We start from the raw sequence: 20,690 nt of genomic DNA, 5'->3' as shown, positions 1-20,690 counted from the left end.
CAATGCAACACTTCATTGACCCAGGGTCAGCACCACAAGTACCCCTGAAGGGCATCGTGGAAACAATAAGCCAAAGCATGGTCCAATCAAACTGGACAAAGCTTAAAATAAAACAACAAAGTTCCACATCAGCAAAACCAAAGGAAGCTGAACAACTAAATCATGATGCTATTGCTCGTGTGTATGAAATGTTCGCTGATCATGGCCCACCTGTGTGAATTACCCACCCTATTGCCTCATTACTTTTATAATTCAGTTATGTCACGCATTTTGCACTGACACAAACCAGTCTTGGATTTGCAAGAATGGAACTCTGTGAATTAGGTGCAGTTAAGCAAATTGAATTTAGTAAAATAGTGTGAGGTCACTCCAAGAGAGTAGCATGACAATGTTTCAGCTTTGCAGCTGTTGAAGCCTACTGTTATGGCAGGCAGATGGTAAATGTCAAGCTGCTCAAATCCCAGAAGGAAACTTAAAGCAGCTGCCACAACTATTTATAGTCTGTATTTATTTTGAGATGCGGGCTTTGAATTCAGTAAAAAGAAGGCCACCGAAGCTTAGAGGGTTTTTTACAAAACTAAATTAAACATTCATTAATAAAATAAATAATTTTAAGCACATACACAGGTCTGCCAATTACTACTATGATAACTCTTAGCTCCCCTAATTAATCTAACTCCCCGTCACACCTCCGTTAAGACAACAGTAAAACACAAAGATTTAAACAGACCCAGGCAAAGCAAACACCCTGGACAGTCAAATTCAATGTGAGTTTTCCCTCGGCTTTGGTTCCTTGTAGATAGCAGCTTGAGACTTTTCACATTTGTGTTACATCTTAAAAATGCTCTCTCTTGCACACAGCCTTCTCTCTCCTTTATACATATTTTCTCCTTTGAATGCAAATTCCCATTGTTTCATGGTGTCTTTGGACTTTACCCTCTAATAATAAAAATCTATCATAGTACCAATTTTACGAGTATTCTTTGGGAAAAATATACACACTGTTTTTAACTTCTCCTGGCTAAGTGAAACATTTCACCCCCTCTTTTGAATTCAAGCTACTCTGGTTTATTTAAAAATGCAAATGTTCCCATTACACCTCACATTCACCCGTGTTTACCTATTTAGCATTTCAAACCCAGCTTCTCTTCTTACATCAGAGCCGTCAGGCCAGTTGCCTATAATTCAATTAAGTCCCAAACATATAAACATACATATTTATATAGACACAGACCCGACTATTATTCTACTTTACAATAAATTCCAAATAACATGATGAAAATTATTATATCTTCCTGACACTACTGTTAGGCAAAGCAAACCTTTAAAGTTCCCTAACAACAGCAGACCATCTCAGAACTACTTCAATTAAATGTTCATGCTCATGAACAGTTTATTCTGTCAGGGGGCTAAGACCTCACACTCTACATTTTTATTTATATTAATATATATGTATATATATAGACTCACGGCTAATTTCTAAAAAAATTAAAAACTGGACAATGACCTTTTTAAAATGGCTGAAGGTATGTCTGTCTGTGTCCTAACCAAACAAACAGGCCTTATTTTTGTGCTATTTATGAATTCCCTAAACTACACTGGGGTGAATTTTACAACTTACCACCTGGGGTAGAATTTTCCCATTGGTGTGCAGGGGCGTGTCAGTGTAAAATGACACGCGGTGATGTTGGGTGAATGTCCCAATGTCACTGCGCACCTTCACGATTTGACATTGGGCGGGCGCGCGATTATCTCGCCCGCCATTAATTAACAGGCCACTTAAGGCCCTTGAGGTGCCAATTGACCGTGAGTTTTTGGCACCCGTGCAATCTTCGGGTTGGCGCACGGGCGCAATGGGCAGGCGGGTAGAACACATTTGTATAAACCTCATCCGCGGGCGGGATAAGAGGGCTCAGTGGGGTCGCGAGTGTGCTCTGTCAAATATTGATGTTTTAGAGTTACTGATACTTGCCTGTGTGATCTGCAAGACTTCAAAACGCAGACCAGCTGCTTGGACTGGACTCACAACCTTTAGGTCAGCATTATGCAGTGAGGAATCTTTTTTGGGCCTGCGGGTTTCAGGAAGCCTTCCCCTAGCCTGGGAATGGGAGCTGAACTCTCCACTGGAGGCACCTCCTCTGAGGAGGAAGGGAGGGCTAGAAGAGGGAGAGGCCAGGAGTGCACATTCAGCCTCCAGGGGAGCCACCTTTGGGAGGCAAGGCGGAGGTACAAGTGGTGCAGGGCCAACAGGGAGTCCAAGAAGGAAGGCGCCACAGAAGATGCCACTATCCTGCTGCCAGGGTATACAGGCGGCGAAGCAGCTACCTCAATATGCCTGAGGCGCAGTGCTGAAGGAGGCTCTGTCTCTCAAGGGAGATAGTCAACTATATCTGTCAGATGATTGGGCCTGAGATCTCCGCAAACTGTGTGGGTGCCAGCGGCTCTAAAGGTCGCAGCTGCCCTCAACTTCTATGCCTCTGGCTCCTTACAGGGGTCAGTGGGTGATCTTTGCGGTGTCTCCCAATCAGCTGTCTACACTTATGTCAAGCGGGTTAGAGACGCTCTATTCAGGAGTGCATTGACCATCATCCACTTCCATTGGGACCAGGCAAGCCAGACACAGCGAGCCAGAAGCTTCGCAGCCTTTGCTGGCTTCCCCAGTGTCCAGGGTCCAATTGACTGGCCCCGCCTGGGAGGGATCTGCCAGTTGCACAGCTGGCATCACCCCAGTCGCCGCGGCCTCACCGGATGTAACGATCATTGGCAGAGGGGCGGAGGAGCTGCCACCCTCATCCGGAGCAAACTGAGAGGAGTCCGCAGAGACGACAGGCAGCTGCTGCGCTGATGTGAGGTTGCTTTGGACTTCCCTGCTCACCGTGGATGGATGGGCACCGAGCTGGGAAACTTGGTGCCCACACCATCTCGCACACTGGCACTGACCAGCTGAGGTCAATGCCACTGTGAGGGCTTGCTGGTCAGAGCGCATCCCCAGGAAAACCTGACGGGTCTCGTGGAGGAGCCTCTCCATGAGAGTCGCCACTCCATGGAGGACGCATGGCGCTCGGACATGAGGCTCATTGCTTCAACGATCGTCCATGTAGACTCCTCCAGCACAGACACCAAGCCAAGCATAGCCTCATGTATCTCCCCCAGATGCTCCCACACACTCGGCCGCATTTCCTACAGCTGCTGCATCGCGGACGACTCCAGAGGAACATCATCAGGCACCGACTGAGCATGTGCCTGGTCCCCTGCAGTCCTCTGACTGCTGGTGCCATGGGCACTCTCTGTGTCTGCCAGCTCCTCCAGCGACTGTGAAGTGCCCTCACCGCTGTGCCCCGGGACACTAGCCAATGTTCTAATTCCTACCGAGGTGCTAGTATCTGTGCTGGTGCCTGCCTGGCAGAGATGGTGTGATGCTGGTGAGATTTCAGGGCCCTCAGGTGTGAGAGGGGGGCCTCTGCTACTCTTCCTCCCGGCCCTGCTCCGCTGATGCTGAAAGGAAGGACAAGGACATTGGATCAGTTAACGTGGAGACACTGTCAATGTGCATCCCTGTTCCCCAGATCATTATGCGCTCATCCTTCCAAAAGCAATGGTCAAGTCTGTTGCAAACTTCAATCACTGAACATTCAGCACTGCCATAGCTGTTGGGAGAGCAATGGTGACCTCAGTGCTGGGTAAACATACCCGCCCGTAGCACCCCAGCCTCACCGACACCGGTGGACCTGGGCGCATGGCCCCTCTCCAAATCTAGGGCCTCCTGCTCGAAGCGGCTGAGAATCGCTAACTGTGCCGGCCCTCCGCCAGTCCTCACCCGCTCGGCGGCATTATGTGCATTCATCTCCTGAAAAGGAGAGAAGAGTATTGATTAGTGCTACTTGGTTGGGCCCCCCCAACCAGAGTGGGACATTGCAGGGCTCCAGTGTCTCCTCACCCCACTGCTGCCGAACACTCACACAAAGACGCTCGGCCTGTCCCCTACACCCCCACCCCCTTGGCCAAATGCTGCCTACATCACATTCAGCACCACACGGTCTAACCTTCCATAACAAGGAGGCACAAGCACGTGGAGTGCAGAGGACAGCAGATCGATCGGTGCCAACGCCACCTTGAAGCTCCCCTCCCAGCATCTCATCACCCTGACTTTGACATGTCCTGGAGTTCCAGCACTGCGCCCAGGTGCAGCTCCTCCAGGTTACCCCCAAAACAGTCACGTGGGTCTCAGTGTACCACATGCTGCGGGGGCAGAACCCATCTCTTCACCACCCTCTCAGGGTGACCTCAGCATGGGCAATATCTGCTGGCCCACCCAGCAAAGGACACATGCTGACAATGATTCAATGCAGTCACTACACTCAGACTTGGGGGTGGTGGGGGGCACTGGGGGGAAAGCCTACCTGCTGGGTTAAGTGACCAACACCAACAGGGTCCTCACCCTTCCTGAGTGCAAAAGGTCATTGAAGCACTTGTGACACTGGATCCAGGTGCTCTGCACCACCTCCGCCGCCTCCTCCCAGGCACATTTCGTCATGTGGGGGGGCCTCCTCCTCCCGTCCTGGGGTACAAGGAGCTCCCACCGCACTGCCACCTCCTGGAGGAGGGCAGCAAGGCAATCGTTGGAAAAAACGAGGGGCACAGTGCCCTCCTGCCCTACCCTCCTACCCGGCCTGCTCACCAGCAGCGCTCTGGGGAGCCCTTCCACTGGCCGTGATTCACAGCTTGTGAAAGGCTGCAGCAACTTATTAAAACAGGCCGCCCGGGTTACCATTGGACCCGGTGGTCAGTGCAGTCCCACCGCCGCCCGCCCGCTCCCGCTGTCCTTGGGAGCCGCGATTCACGTTGGACAGGCCTTAATTGGCCTGCCCGCGTAAAATGGCAGCGAGGACCCGATTGCGGGTGGCGATCAGGTCTGCGCTCATCTGCACCCACTCCCACTCCACCCCACCTGCCAGCCAGAAAATTCTGTCCCTGGACATAAAACCACCATTGTATTGCAACCTCTCTCTCTCTCTATAGAAGCTGCCCCATCTTCCTTTCCAGTGAAATGTTTACCAACTTCAGTGAGTCTGCTTCGCTTAAGAAACAAACACAGATTGAGAAAACATGCTGGCTCAAGGCAACAGATCAACTTTACTAACTGATGGTCGCATTATCGTAGAGATTGGGATTACAAAGGCAAAGACAATTAACGAGAAAGTGGAATGAGTAAAAACACAAGTAATGTAGTAAATAAATAATTGGAAATACAGTGAAATGCAGTAAAGAACTTGCAGTTATATAGTGCCTTTTGCATTCTCCCAAAACATTTTATAACAAATGAAATGCTTTTTAAAGTGCAGTCACTGTCGTAATGACAGTATCCAAACTGCACACAGCAAGGTCCAGTACTTAATAATTACGTAATCCCTTCAGTCATGCTGGATGAGAGATGAATATTGTCTGGTACCAGGAATATAACTCCAACATCATCTTCTAATCATTCAAATACTTTGATTACACCTATCTCAGAGCGCAAAAGAGGTTTAATGATTCATCTGAATGACTGCACCTGAAGTGTCAGCCTGGATTATGTTCTCAAATCTCTGGAATTGGCCTTGAAGCCAGAGTCCCTCTGATTCAGTAATAAAAGTGCATCCTTGGGTGTCAAGTGTGACACCTAAATTAAATAAAATCAGAGTACTCTGTGCTTGTCTCTTAACTGAAGCAGACTCACTGAAATCAGTACGGGTTTCACTGGAAAGGAAGATAGGGCAGCTCCTGTAGAGAGAGAGGATGCAGCAAAATGCTGGCTTCATGTCCAGGTGGCAAGTTGTAAAATCTACCCCAGTGTAGTTTAGGGAACTCAAATAGCACAAAAATAGGGCCTGTCTTTTTGGACAGGAAACTTGCTGTCTTTATTGATCTGTTTACATGTGAGTCCAGTCCCAAACAATGTGGTTTCTTGAGTCAGGTAGATTTGGATCAGGTCCCAGGCTCAAACGACCAACTCCCTTTGATAATCATCAATGCACTATGTAGGCCAAAGTTGACACCTTCATTAGAATGACTCCAGTTGTTTTGGGGCACATCAATGACATCATACTACAGCAGGGAAGGGAAAATGGAAGGTATGTGATTTAACATTGGGCTCATTTTGACAGTGTTAAAGCTGATATTGCTGATAATATTTTACCAAGATAGATTTTGGGTGAGTTCATAGGTAATAGAACATCCTGATTGTCATAGATGTTCTGACTGAGCAAGTGAGACAGGAAGTGTCGTGGCCAATCAAGTTTGCAGATAACATTCGGCGACGTGGCAGGGATGACTGAGTATGTGGAAAACTGGAGAAAAGTTCTGGAAGACAGGTCAGGCAGCTATGAAGGTCAGGAGACCAAAGACCTCATTTATGGACTGTCAGTTTGAGCCTAAGGAAGAGGAATAGAGTAAATGTGTAAAGATTCTGGGTGAAGTCTTGCAGAAAGTGAGTAGTTTCAAGTAGTTGGGGTCAGAGGTGGCAGAAGATGGAAGTATGGGAATGCAAATTAAGCAGTGGATTAGCTCTGGTTGGACTAATTGGAAGAGGTGCAGTGGAATGTTATGTGATAGAAAAGTATCGCTGAAACTGAAAGGAGGAATCCACAAGACAGATGTGGGACTGGCCTTGTTATGTAGTGCAGAAACCTGGGGAACATCGAGAAGAGAGGAACGACAACTGGATACTAATGAGATGTGGATGCTGAGATTGATGTGTGGAGTGATGAGAAAGGACAAAATCAGGAATCAGTACATCAAGGAGTCAGTGGAGATTGTGGAAGCATTGAAGAAAGTAAGCAAGAAGAGGTGGTCATCTGTTGCAGAGAGAGAGGGAGGAAATATGGTGAGGTGAGTGATGGACATGGGATTTCCAGGAAGGAGAAGAGAAAGGTCTAAGAGTAGATGGAAACAAGCAGCGGCTAGAAACTTAAACACAGTGAGATTGGAAGAGGAATGGGTGAATGGTAGGAGGAGGTGGAGAAGGTAATGAACCAGCATTGTGGTGACCCCAAATAAAATAGGATAAGTCGAAAGAAGAAGAGAGAGAGATTTTGGGAGAGTTCTTTGAAGAACTCTTCCAAGTCTTCCTTTTTAAGTTTTAAAATAGAAAAATGAAGGAAAGTAGCAGATGAGTTAAAGTGGAAAGTATCCAGAGTACATTTTCCTAAACAATTAGATCCTTTTCTCTATTTGAATAGTTCAGCTGGATTTTTCTGGGTCAGGCAATATCTACGGTTACCAAGGTGGTCTGGAGATAAGGTGGTGTTTCAGCTGGACTTAGAATAGATGTCAAAGAACATTATTTTTTGGAAATTATATTAGGGATACTTTGAACAGAATGCCCTCCTTCTTATTTTCCTTTCTAAGACATGTTACTGTAGGGCACAAGTGCAGCCTTGGAGTGATACTGAGATGGACTTGAAGTCCAGCAAAGCAGGCATGAAGAACAGAAAGAATAGCAATGTAGTGATTCATTTCATTTGGTCCATGATTGTGAAATGGAAGATTATGCTAACAAGATGAGATGAGGAGGGATGGGTGGAGGCTCCTGTGGAACATAAGCACCAACATGGATCAGTCAGGATAATGGCCTGTTTCTGTGCTGCAAATTCATTGGAATTTACAATCCGTAATCAGAACCAAAAGGTGAGCATTTCATTGGTTAAAAACTACAAGTTTAAAGCAGAGGAGATTGTGGGAAATGCAAATTCAGGCAGTTTAGCTGAACTGAGTAAGATAAACTTTGTCATTTTAGGCATGTTCAATTTTTTAACTCAGCGATAAAGTGCCCACTTGAAGTACAGCCAAGCTTTCACTTTGCCACTCAGCTGGAAGGAATGACAATTTCAAGAGTTTTAACAGAGTGCAGCTTTAAAGGGAGACCACACACTCATCCTTAATTGGTCAATTAACAGGTTTGATCTAATGCTGACCTCATCTGAAATTCATAACTAGATATTGTGCAAATAAATCATTCTAAATAGTACAGGGAGCTCCGATGACATGGGGGAAAATATCTAAGGAACGTTCAACCATAAAAACTCATGTCCACCAAAATCTTGTACATGTAAGAACTGGGTACAGTTCCATCTGTTCATACCCTGGCAGCCTGCACAAAGAAGACCATTTTCAAAAAGTTATCCTTAGGGGCTCTTGCATGCTTTGTAGACTCTGGTTGGTATGCATTATCAACAGAGGCTGTCTTGTATTCAATTGGAGCACAATGTTTAACATGTGGGGGAATTAAAAGCTTTGGGGAATATATTACGCTTCCTCTTGGATTTTGTTTATTTTTAGCTGCATTTTTTTTTGCAAATTATTATTCCTTTTGGTGTATTCTATTCACAAAAGGAAGAACAAAAAACTTTCATTTATATGGTGCCTTTCACAACCACAGGCCCGATTCACCTGACAGCCAACGAAGTCCTTTTTTCCAAGTATAGTCACTGCTGTAATGTCAGAATTGTAATGTGTAGTTATCATCCACTTGGAGTATCTATGGTGCACTGGGTAAGTGAAATGACATCCAAGTCAGGTCAACTTCACGTATACGCAAAATGAATGTAGTTTAAGAACATGATGCTGAAGCCTCTCATGAGACAAACTCAACGTATGATGAGGAAGAAATGCTGAAAAGCTGTGCATCACTCTCACCAGGATAGCATCTCACAACAGTGATGTAGCAGCACTTGTAAGGAATGATGTCATTGATTTTACAAGTGTTAGACAGCCAAAGAGCACTTCTCATTAAATTTCCCATCATGTTTTTAAACATGTAAACATTCTTTAATTTTAAAATTTGTGCATGTAGATTATTATTCTAATCTATATCAACCATGCAGCTGATAATAGGATTCTGTAGATTATGGTACTTTTCTAAAACAAACCAAAGCTTTCAAGTTAATGATGTATTATGACTATCCAAAAACAGAAGCATGTTTATAAATTTAGAGCTTTAAGAAGAATTCTCAGGATTACAGCAGTCAAGCAGTTAATGGTGCTGAAAAACAGTTTGTAAATGTGTGTCAGAGCATGTGAACACACGTCATCGACTGTTTGACCTCTGCAGAGCACACTGCAGGTATCCTCACAGTGAGAGGTGGAACTCAGGAGAATAAAACTAATTAAGGCACTATCTCTGCAATTTAAATAACCTGTAAATCTCATAGATGATATTTCAATGTAATCCCCAGACAATGCATGATACTTGAAGAAGTAAAAGTGAGTATGATATGTCCAAGCCATAGGCGTTAATGCATGTTAATGCAACTGGAAAAATAATTACTGAATTCCACCATCTGTCTGCACTCTTTTGTTAAGTATCGTCTTTCCTTTTCTCAATTTTGTTTGCACAGAAGATCATTCAGCAGCCTAAATTATCAGCCATGCGATCTACTCCCAGTTTATTCATCCAGGAGTTATGTCCTTATATTTTAACAGTCAGTAGTAAATGCATAAGGAAGGTCCAGAAATAAAAAGTCTGCGGATTTTCCTCAGAAAGCTGACTGATCATTGGCATTCCCTGCTTCCAGCTTGATGCCTTGGCCAAACATGTGAATTCAGAAAATGAGGAGTACTAATGTGAATTCTTAAACTTCCACTCACTCCATCACCTCCAGTTTGCACTAACTACAAGATATGCTGCAGCATCTTAGCGTGGCTTCTTAGGTATAAGCTCCCAAACCCCTGACCTCCACCACTGAGAAGAACGAGAGCATCAGCCTGAATGGGAACACCATCACCTCCAAGTTCCCCTCCGAGCAATACGCCATCTCAACTTGGACGTGTATTGTCATTCCTTCACCTATGCAGTGTTAAAATCCCAGAACTCCCCACTTAACAGCACTGTGCAAGCACTTTCACCACACAGGATAAAGCATTCACATCCTTCCAAAAGTGTGACACCGAGAATGGAACATAATACACAGTTGAGATTGAAGCAGTGTTTGAGCAAGGTTCATAATTACTTGCTTGTTTTTATACAGTCTGCCTCTAATAACAAAGCCCAGGCTCCCACATGCCACTTTCTCAACCTTCCCTGACACCTTCAAGGTGTTTATTCCAAGGTCTCTCTGTTCCTGCAGCTCCTTTCCAACTGACTGCCTCTCCTCAATCTTCCTACCAAAACAGATCACTTCAGATTTCTCTGTATTAAATTTCATCTACCACATGTTCATCCATTCCACCAGACTGTCTATATCCTCTTCAAGTCCATCACTGTCCTTCTCACAGTTCGTTATACTTCCAAGTTTTGTAATTTCTGCAAGTTTTGTGACCTGTACGCCAAGTCTAAATGGTTAATATATATCATGAAAAGCAGTGGTCCTTGTTACAATCCCTGGAGAACCCTACTATGTAGCTTCTTTCAGTCCGAAAAACAACCATTCACTCCTGAATTTCACTTGGACAGCAGGAGACCGTCCGCTGGGGCCAAAAGCGAGAGGCAACTCCACTTCGGCCAGTGGCAGGACACAGGAGACATATTCCCACTGGTGACCAATTAAATGGAATCTGTCGGGTTCACTGACCACTTAAGGAAGGCAGTCCGCCCTCAAGAGCTGCCGCCCAATCAGAGGGCTGGCAGCTCAGCAGCACCACCGCAAGCAATGGTCTTTGCTGAGGCTGTAGCTGCATGGGGATGGTGTCTCAATGACCGAGCAGCTTCGAAGGCAGATACGCATTACTCCTTTAGTACCTCAGCCATGCCTTCTACTTCCAAGCATAGACCCCCTTTCCAGTCCATAATCAGCCCCACACCTCGTCTTAATCACCCTTTTATTATCTATATGCCTATAGATGATTTTTGTACTACTTTTTATGTAAGCTGCCAGTCTCTTCTCATGTTCTCTCTTTGTCTCTCTTGTTTCTATTTTCACTCTCTGAACTTTTTATATTCATATATTTATTGATATATTTATTCATATATTTATATTGTTCTTACTTATAATTTCAATCTGATATCCGTCATATACCCATGACAGTTTTGCCTGCCAATCTTACAATCTTTCAATCCAATTTACCCAGGAGAGAACAGTTCTCAACCCACTGAAATCGATTCTCCTCCAATTAACTACTTTAACTCTAGATTTCTGCTTTTCCAAAAATAACCTAAACATTATGATACTATGATGGCTGTTTCCTAACGTTTCCCCGAGTGACACTTCATTCACTTGACCCAACTCATTCCACAGAACCACACCCAACATTGTCTCCTTCCTTATTGGACTAGAAATGTACTGATCAGGAAAATTCTTTCAGAATCTCTTCTCCTCCTCTGCCCATTATATAATTACATTTCCAGTCTACAGTCGGATAATTGAAGTCCTCCATTATAACCACTCTATAGTACTTGCCATTCCCTGTTCCTTCCTTGCAAATTTTCTCCTCAATAGCTTTCCCATGAGTTGCTAGCCTAGAGAATACACTCATTAGTGCAACGGCAGCTCTGGGAAAACATTCAGCAACATTATTATATCTGGATTATTCTTAGAAAACACGGGACAGGTTTGTCATTCCAGAGACAGTCATGTGTTGAAAATAGCAACCTGCTGACCTAAATTCCAGCACTCTCACTATTAGAAACACACCCAAACTGACTTGATAATTGTCTGGGTTTTTTTTTAAGTATTACACAGAATTTATATGAGATACCATGTGTGAGCCTAACTCCTGTTGAACCTGTTACGCCATTCAACAAACTCCTCTTATGGCTGACTCCACATGTACTCTATTTTGCCAATCTATCTCCATATCTTTTCATTCCTTGAGTGTTCTAAACTCTATCAATCTCAGTCTTGAATATACTCAACAACTTAACATTCACATTCTAAAGATCCACAACCCTCTGAGTGAGGACATTTCTCCTCACCTCAATCCTAAATAGCCAACCCGTTATCCTGAGGCTATGAACCCTAGCTCTAGAATCTCCAGCCAGGGGTAACAGCCTCTCAGCATCTGCTCTGCCAAGACATTGAAGAAGTTTATATATTTCAATTAGATCGCCTCCCATTCTTCTAAACTGCAGGGAAGAGAGGCTCATTCTACTAAATCCCTCCTCATTGGACAACCTTCTCATTCCCAGGAATTAATCTAGTTTACAGCACATAAACAGACCATTTAGCCCAACATGTCTATGTCTATGCTGTCCACAAGCCTCCTCCCAGTTAATTTAGACTCACTCTATCAACATATTCTTCCCTCCTGCACTAATCTGGCTGCCTCTTAAATGCATTTATGTCATATGCTTCAATCACTCCATGTGGTAGTGAATTCCACATTCTCACCACTCTGAATTTTTAAGTTTCTCCGAAACTCCTTATTGAATTTATGAATGGCTGATCTAGGTTTAAGACCTCCAGTTTTGGATGATCCCACAATTGGAAACTTATTTTCTACATTACTCTCAAACTATTGTATAATCTCAGACAGTCGATAAAACAGACTTTTTCTGTCGTGCATTGTTTGGTCTAACATCTCCTGAACTGTGATATAAAAGCAAAATACTGCTGAAGCTGGAAATCTGAAACTGTCAATGTTAACTTTGTTTCTCTCCTCACAGACTTATTGATTATTTCCAGCAGTTCCTGTTTTTATCTATCAAACCCTGCACTCTTCAGACCACACCGCAGAATCGAACCCTTAAATGATTGCTTTCTAAATACCTTTGAGTTTCAGGATCTTTGAATACCAAACACCTCTTTTGGTTTTTGATAGAAGACTGTCTCTGACTTTCTTTGTGATCAAATGTTCAGCTAATGGATACTTTTCCATTCTGTATTTTTATTTCCCTGTGAGTGATTGAGGAAACAAAACTCTCAGACAAAAATAAAAATCTATTGATATTTCAGGAATTACAGCCAAACCAGTAGAACGTAAACCAAGCTGATTCTATATTCGGAGAAAAATATTTCAGGAATGTTAAGCGTTTTTACTGTCTGGGCTTTTCATGTGAGCTTTTCATGTGTGCAATCTCTGCATCAAATGGGCGGCTGAAGAAAATCTATGTGACCATTCACAGCCAACCTACAGCCATTATTTGATGCTCTGACGTTGGACAACTTGAGCTAATTTGTTTCAGGAATCATTTTGCTTCGCTCCCAACTCATCACAGGCGCCCAGACACAGTTCTTTGAAAGAACTGCAAAAATCACTGGGGGCCAGCATGGCGTAAGACGGGCAGGTGGGACAGCTCTCCTCCGCTGTCTCCTGATGCAGTTGATGTGAGGCCCAAGACCCTCTTCTGAAGGGGCCTCAGTGAAACGCAGCCAGAGGAGATTGCAGCACAAATCGTGCTTGCCGTGAGCAAGCTTGCTGAATTGGGAGGGATGAGAAATCTGATGGGGTGGTCACTCACTCCTTCAAGGCAGCCTGCACTGTTTTCAAGTGTTTGTTTGTGTAAAATGATTTTCCAAGGAAGAAACAGGCAGCATTTAGTACCCCCCCCTCCCCCCATATATATATAAATGGAAACCCCTGCATCACTGCATGTTTCCTTGCAATTGAGATGTACAGTATCATTGAGCTCAACTGTTTCAAGTGCCTACAAGGAAATGAACTCTAACTATCTGAGCCTCTGGCAGCGTGCTCCTGTCAGCTGAACGACAGTGATTGTGTAAGTGGCAGAGATTGTTGTCTGTGACCCATGCAATGCACCTCTCAGTCGCAGAGGGACTGCGCAGCTGTGAGCAGCTATGATGGAAGAGCTAATAATATGCTCAGCACTTCAGAGAAATCTGCAGCACTGTGAGAAGAAAAAAAAAATACAGCAGGATCGGAAAGAAAAGGCTCATTTGGAACTGAGTTGAAAAAAAATAATAATAAACGTGATGCAGGCATGCTGCAGCGCTAAGCAAGAAAGACATGGAGAACTATTGATTCTCTGACATTAACAGATCAGCTTCCAGTACTAAATTCAACCTTTGGGACTGGCCTGAGAAAAACACAGATCGCAACATGATTAAACTGAAAACCAGTTTCTGGCTTTGCCAGCTAATTAACGGATTAATGCCTGAGATTTCTGGAAAGATGCATTAAAATCAAATAAATCTTGAATAGAAGAGTCATTCATTGGTTCCTTTCCAAAGGAGACCAAATGTAATAATAAGCTTAAGAAAAAATGACCCCGCCACCCCCCCACCCCCCCACCCCCCAACCCCCCCACCCCCCCACCCCCCAACCCCCCAACCCCCCCACCCCCCCACCCCCCCACCCCCCAACACCCCCACCCCCCAACCCCCCCACCCCCCCCACCCCCCCACCGCTGCATCCCCCCCCCACCCCCCCCACCCCCCCAGCACCACCCACCTTGCCACCCCACCCCCCACCTTCCCCCCCCTACCCCCCCCCACCTTCCCCCCCTACCCCCTCCCCCCCCATCCCCCCCCCCACCCCCCACCCCCCATCCCCCCACCTTCCCCCCCACCAATGACTGAAGGAATGCCTTGTCTGGAATGTCAAGTTCTCTGTAATTGGTTGAAGGAGAGTAGTTTACTTAGACTCCACAAGTTTCTTGATTCACCTGTGTCAGTTCTGACTCCCACAGCTGCAGGCAATGCTCTGGAGAGGAGAATGATGGAGTCAGGAGGTTTACCTGAAACGTTAAGGAGTCCACGGCTGGCACAGTTGATCCAGGATACACCTGGAGAGGTTGAGAGACTTGCTGTTTACAGTGGGTGAGAAAACATCAGCGTGCAGCTTGAGACAAGTGGAAAAACAAGGGAAAGGATTTCACAAATGTGACCTTGAAGTTGCTCAGAACATGGGGAGAAGCCTCTCATTTATATTGCTCCTCCATTTCTTCAACCCTTCAAGATGTCGGCGCTCCTCCAATTCTGGCCTCTCGCACAATCCTGTGTCTTCAGCTGGCTCAGGCCACACATCTGAAGTCCCCAATTTAAACTCTCCGCATTTTTCTTCAATGAGTCTGTGCTATTTGCCTCAATTACTTCATGTGGTAGCGTTCTTTGGATAAAGGTGTTTCTCCTGAATTCCTCAGTGACGATCTTGTGATTTTGATTTTGGAGCTCACCCACAAGTGGATACAATGACTCTATCCAAGTATTTTGCTTTTACCCGATCAAATCCTTTCATAGCTTTAAAAAGACATCTATTTGATTACACCTCAGTTTACTTTTTTCGAGAGAAAAAGAACCAAACCAGTGACCGAGGTTTACATCCACCCAGAAGATTGGATGGAAATCTGGAATTCCTGATGGAAAAATTGGTGGTTCAGTGCGTAATGTCCTGTTGTTCCAACTTTGAGACGTGGGTTGAAATTAAGCCGAAAATAATTACATTAAAATCTCTGCTGCCGTGAGAGTCCTAGGTGAAATACATTTAACTAGTCTCAGTCTGGCTCATGGTGAGTGCAAAATCATGTTACTATACTGAACTGGGCATGTTCAGTAAACAGATGAATGACTGGTGTGAGAAACGGATCTGTCATACTGGCACATCAGGGGAGCGCTTTAGAGGTTGCATCGAAAAGCCCGTTGCAAAGGGAGGTGTGCAGATAAATTATGTATAACCCGTGACTAGGGAAGGAGTATTTGACATTCATAGTGGATACAGAAGACCTAACAGTATCCAGCATTGATTTCCCACACCTTGATTAGCACAAAAAAAACTCTCCATGCAAAAAAACCCCAGAGGAAGCCAGAGAATCACTGCACAGAAGGCCATTTGGCCCATTGTGTTTGTGCCTGCTCTTTGAAAGGTCCTTCCAATTAGCTCCACTCTTTCCCCTTTTCCCATAGCCCTGTCCAGTACACTCCAAGTATTTATCCAATTCCATTTTTAAAGTTACGATCAAAACTGCGTCCACCACCCTTTTGGGTCGGGCATTTCACTTTGGAAGAAAAAGAATGTGATGTTTGAACTTTGTTCCCTTGCCCAAGTTGGGAAAGGTCAGCGCAGGGTCGAGCAGAGCCAAGATGTGACACAACCATTTCCCAAGAACAGCAGGTGGGTTTGAGTAACGCAAGACTTTGAAAGGGTTAAAATTGGCACAGGCATGGAGTGCACAATTGTAATCGGACCTTACAGGACATTTTGAACAGCATCTATTGACTGGTGCATATGATACTGCTGATGCAACAATTGTCTTTTAGAAGCAAACTCTGCAGTGTTGAGTTCACTCGAGTTTGCGGTTAAAGAATCAAGTGTGTTTGCTCCCCCACCATAGGTCACTGCTCCTTCACTGCCAGCCACACTTACTCCTCTTCATATACATTCTCAATATCAGCACTGAAATCCTCTGGCATGTATGCAGCTGTGCTGCTGTGCGGTGTTGCCTTCTTCTGTGACACTGAATCTGGTCACTTACAAAGTCAAAGGAGCAACACATGTTCGAATGGTGATTGCAAAACAATATTTCAAACATTACTAAAATGACACAGTATTGTGCGTACGTCTCTGTGTGAGCAAAGAAGCATATGGCTGACCACTTTTTCCCACTCTTTCTGTTCCCGCCAATCCAATAATATCCAGCATGACCATTTGAACACAGTCATTGACTTGAGGCTTGATTTTAACGCTACATATGCTTAGGACTGGTAGGAGACCTGGTATATTTTAACCCCCCCGGGCCTCAATACAATGCTGCTGATCCATTTCCTGCCTGGAATGTAGATAGGTGTGGAGGAAAAGGCTTCTGGGAGGGTCTCTTGGGAGGAAAATGGTTGGAGGGTGGGGTCGTGTCTGGTGAGGAGTATGGAACACCGGATTTTTCTTGTGGGATATTTAGCAGCACTCCTGCTTTTCCTAGCCCCAGAAACAAAAGTTCAAAATCCTACCTCTTTGAGTCTCATCCTGTTCCCAGTTTTCTTCAACCCTGTGGGGAAACCATAATGACCTCTCCACTCAGGCCTGAGTTACAGTTATAGTCAGAGCCCAATAACAACAACAGGACCAATTTGCATTGGTATAGCACTTTAAACTACCATCATTGAACTCTGATATGCTGGTTTATGTCAGGTAGGGAGAGTTAAAATCACCCCCTTGAATTCTCAAAGGCCTCGGTCCTGGGGGCGGAGGAGTGACATTGGGATGTTGCATGAATCAAGAGCAGATACACTGCTATTGAAGTCCCCATGCTGCATCAGATTATTTGTTTGTGAGTAAATAAGCACATGTTGTGAAACTAGGTTTTGTTTAAAAGGATTTTTGGTGTAAATTCCTTAAGCTGCAAGGTGATAAAGTTGTTAATTGTAATTTGCAGATTCAATGTGTTCCTTATTGAAAGTTTTATGCTACAGCAGGTGGTAATTGCCAGGCTGACCAAATCCCAAACTTGGTGAAGCTATCACAACAATTTGCAATTTGTATTTATTATGAGAAGGTATGTGCATTGAAGTCAGAAGTAAAGATTCCACTTGCACTTCTGGAGACTTTAAATATTAAATTAAAACATTTATCAGTAAAAGAACAAAAAACTTAAACACACACAAGATTACCGTTACAGAGTTAAATTTAGTCTTACAACATTTTCCAAAAGTTTTTCTTAGCTAGACTCACAAATAAACACCCCTTTTCAGGCAACAATCCATATAGATACTTAATCCATAAAAAAATCCAGTAATATTACCGCAAGGCGCACACTGTTGCAATAGGGGAGGTAGCTCACAGGCTTCTCTCTCCCTCTTACTCAACAATGAAAATCCAAGGCTTGGAACAAAGCCTTGCTTTCTGGAACAATCAAACACTTCTCTGGGGTGGCTAGAGGCTGCTTACTTCACAGGTTTGTTCTTACACAGCACACTCTTCAAGATCTCACATGGCCACACCTCTCATATAGCTTTCAATCTTTCTTTAAACATGTTTTTCTCTTTCATGTTTAAACCCATTATTCTTAACTTTCTTTGTAAGTTACCTTTCCCAGAATATAAAAATCTTTCATGTTGTCTTTAAGGCCACTACTTTATTTATTTATGATCTTTGCCAGTTGAAAAACTTCGTTTTATTTCTCTTTGAAATTCAACAGGTAAAAATTCAACTCCTCATTTATCTCCTACTGCAAATTCCTATTCATGTTGTATTTACTTGTATACCATCTTAGCTTGTTCATCTTCACTACAAAATGCCTGCTTTCACACATAACCCTTTTATGATTTAAACCTTGCAGACTGACTGTCTTCAGTTTAATTAAATTAGTCACATGCACACACACACACACACACACACACAAACATACACGCAGCCCCCACAAGTCTGCTTCACAGTATCCCACGGTAACATTGGAAAAATGTTTTCTTTACAAAAGCAAGATGTCTAAGTGATTTGCTTGTAGCAGCAAACAAACTTGGGGCATTTACTCAATATTAGGAACTATAGGATAGCTTTAGCTTGGTGCCTTTTGCTGGGTCTGCTTCCTTCTTTCTCATTGCATACATGCCCTCTGTATGCTAGACACAGACTACATTTAGTTGGTGACCCCCTTGCCAGGAATTCCAGACAGATTTCCTCAGGGATTAATGCCCTAGAACACAGGACTGTACAGCCGCACTTAGAAGAATTTTATGGAGCAGCAGGCCATTCCTCCATCTGTAAACCCAGAGTTATACTTCAAGAGTGCATCATTTGTACTTACCAAATACCTTACATTCACAAGTTCTGCAATGAGAAACTGAAACTCAAACTTCAACAGATGCTGCAGTATTTTAAATGATTGCAGTAATGTGGCGATATTCCTCAACCTACAGGCAGGCCATTGATTGATCAGGAAATAACTTAATTAGTCAATACTTAATTAGATAGAAACCCACAAGGTTTGCCTGGCTCTAGTTGGCAGAATGTCCAGCTTCCAATGTTCTTGCATCTAACTTTTCAAAACAGAAGTTTTATTCCCAAGTCATTTTTTTTGTATAAGTAGTCATTTTTTGTTGTGTAAAATAATTCTGCTGACAGGAGTGAAAAAATAATCACAAATCCATTAATAATAGGCTTAACTGATTTCTGACCACCATATTCTGAATCTTCTGATTTTTCATAGAACAAAATAAAACAATCCAGTTGGCTGATTGCTTTACATTAATTAAGATATAAATCCAAGCCCTTACCCTGAAGGATAAACCAGAACTCCACAGTTGGCATGACAAATGCTGAGATCAGCATTAAAGAGTAAAACCAGCAACTCAGCAACAGCTAAACTGCTAGCTGTCCTTGTAAAAGTAAGGAATTACTGAGAATAAACATCAAAGGGCAAGGGCAAAGGTATGATGGATGGGATCTGTCAAGTCATCACAGCCTCCCCACCCTCCCCACACTGCACAGCCAAGCTGTTCTCCTCAATCAGGAAGGAATCAATGTTGAGCTCACAGACACCTCCAAACACAATGTTGACATCCCTCCTCAGTTCAGTTACTTGAGGGCAAGTTGAAGTAGCACAAAAATCTTTCCTCAGTACCTGTTCCCATTTCTTAGAGAACCTGATTCCAAATGGTAAAATTCAACTTGCTAGCTCGTTGTGAGTCCAGAGCTTTGTAGCTCCCATGCCATCTTTGACGTAGAATTCCACAGACAATTTGCACCCCCTCCTCCTGTGACAAATGGTGGAATTTTACAAAAGAAAATTAAAAAGTAGTCCCAATGGCTAAAAATTAGCATATGCAGAGGCAAGAACTGTGAAACATCTCCTGAAACAAGCTCAAAGTAGCTCAGCAGCAAGGCACAATGCACTTCTAATCTTAGCAATGTCAAGTGGAACCAAATACTTTTTTGCTCTTCCCACAGCAAAGAGGTAAAATGATCTGGTGAGCTACCACTTGTATCTTTTTATAGCCAGACACAATTGTCACAGACAGGTTATGTGTTTCCTTTTATTGCCCATGATCAGTTTGTTTGTGTAAGAAGGGGATGTGTTTTCTGACCCTCAGGGTAATTGGCCCAATTAAATTATTCCAACAGCAAGACTTTTTGTGAGTTTTAAAATAAAGGTCATTTATTATCACCCACTTACTCCGGATGTTTAAAACACATCATCTCACTCACTTGTCTCATACAAGCTATCACACACAGAAAAAATAGATACAGTTGAAGGTAAAACAGTGTGGTTACAGCTTATAATTATCTCAGTCTCTTTTGTGGCAGGCCTGTGGTTTCTTAGACGCTTTAGATGAAGTGAAGGTCTTGTAAAACATAGAATTCTCAATAAGCTGCAAGGCTTCTTGTAGTTGAATTTTAGTGGGGGGTTGGTTCTCAGGTGAACTTGAATTTGGAACAGGTTGGAAGAAGTCCTTCTCCTATGTTCAAGGTATTGCTGTTTATTACCTTGGCTGCTTGAATGACTTGCAGCAGGTTTGATGGCTTTCAGTGGGACTCTGTAGAACAACTCCTGCTCTTTTTAAAAGCAAGCAGAAAGTATGGCTGTCTTAACATGTGACTTGTAGAAGTTCAAAGGGATTGATACAACATCGGTCTGGAAGGTTTCTTCTGTTCCCTCTTGAGACAGGGAACTGGTTTCAATCTACAGGAGAAGTCAGGCGATGTTTGGGCATCCCTCTTTTTGTAGCCTTTCGTGGTCAGTTTTCTTTTAATATTAAAATTAGTTTGAAGTTCAGAATATACTGGAACATGACACTATGCAATTTCTTTATGAGAGATTTGGGTATGGCCAGGGTGAGGGAGCGAAGCAGGAGCAGAGCAACAGAGGACCCTGCAATAAAGCAGGAGCCATT

Source organism: Cetorhinus maximus, chromosome 20, assembly GCF_964194155.1.
Source record: "Cetorhinus maximus chromosome 20, sCetMax3.hap1.1, whole genome shotgun sequence".
Taxonomy (NCBI): Eukaryota; Metazoa; Chordata; class Chondrichthyes; order Lamniformes; family Cetorhinidae; genus Cetorhinus; species Cetorhinus maximus.
Note: the sequence above shows the minus strand (reverse complement) of the source record.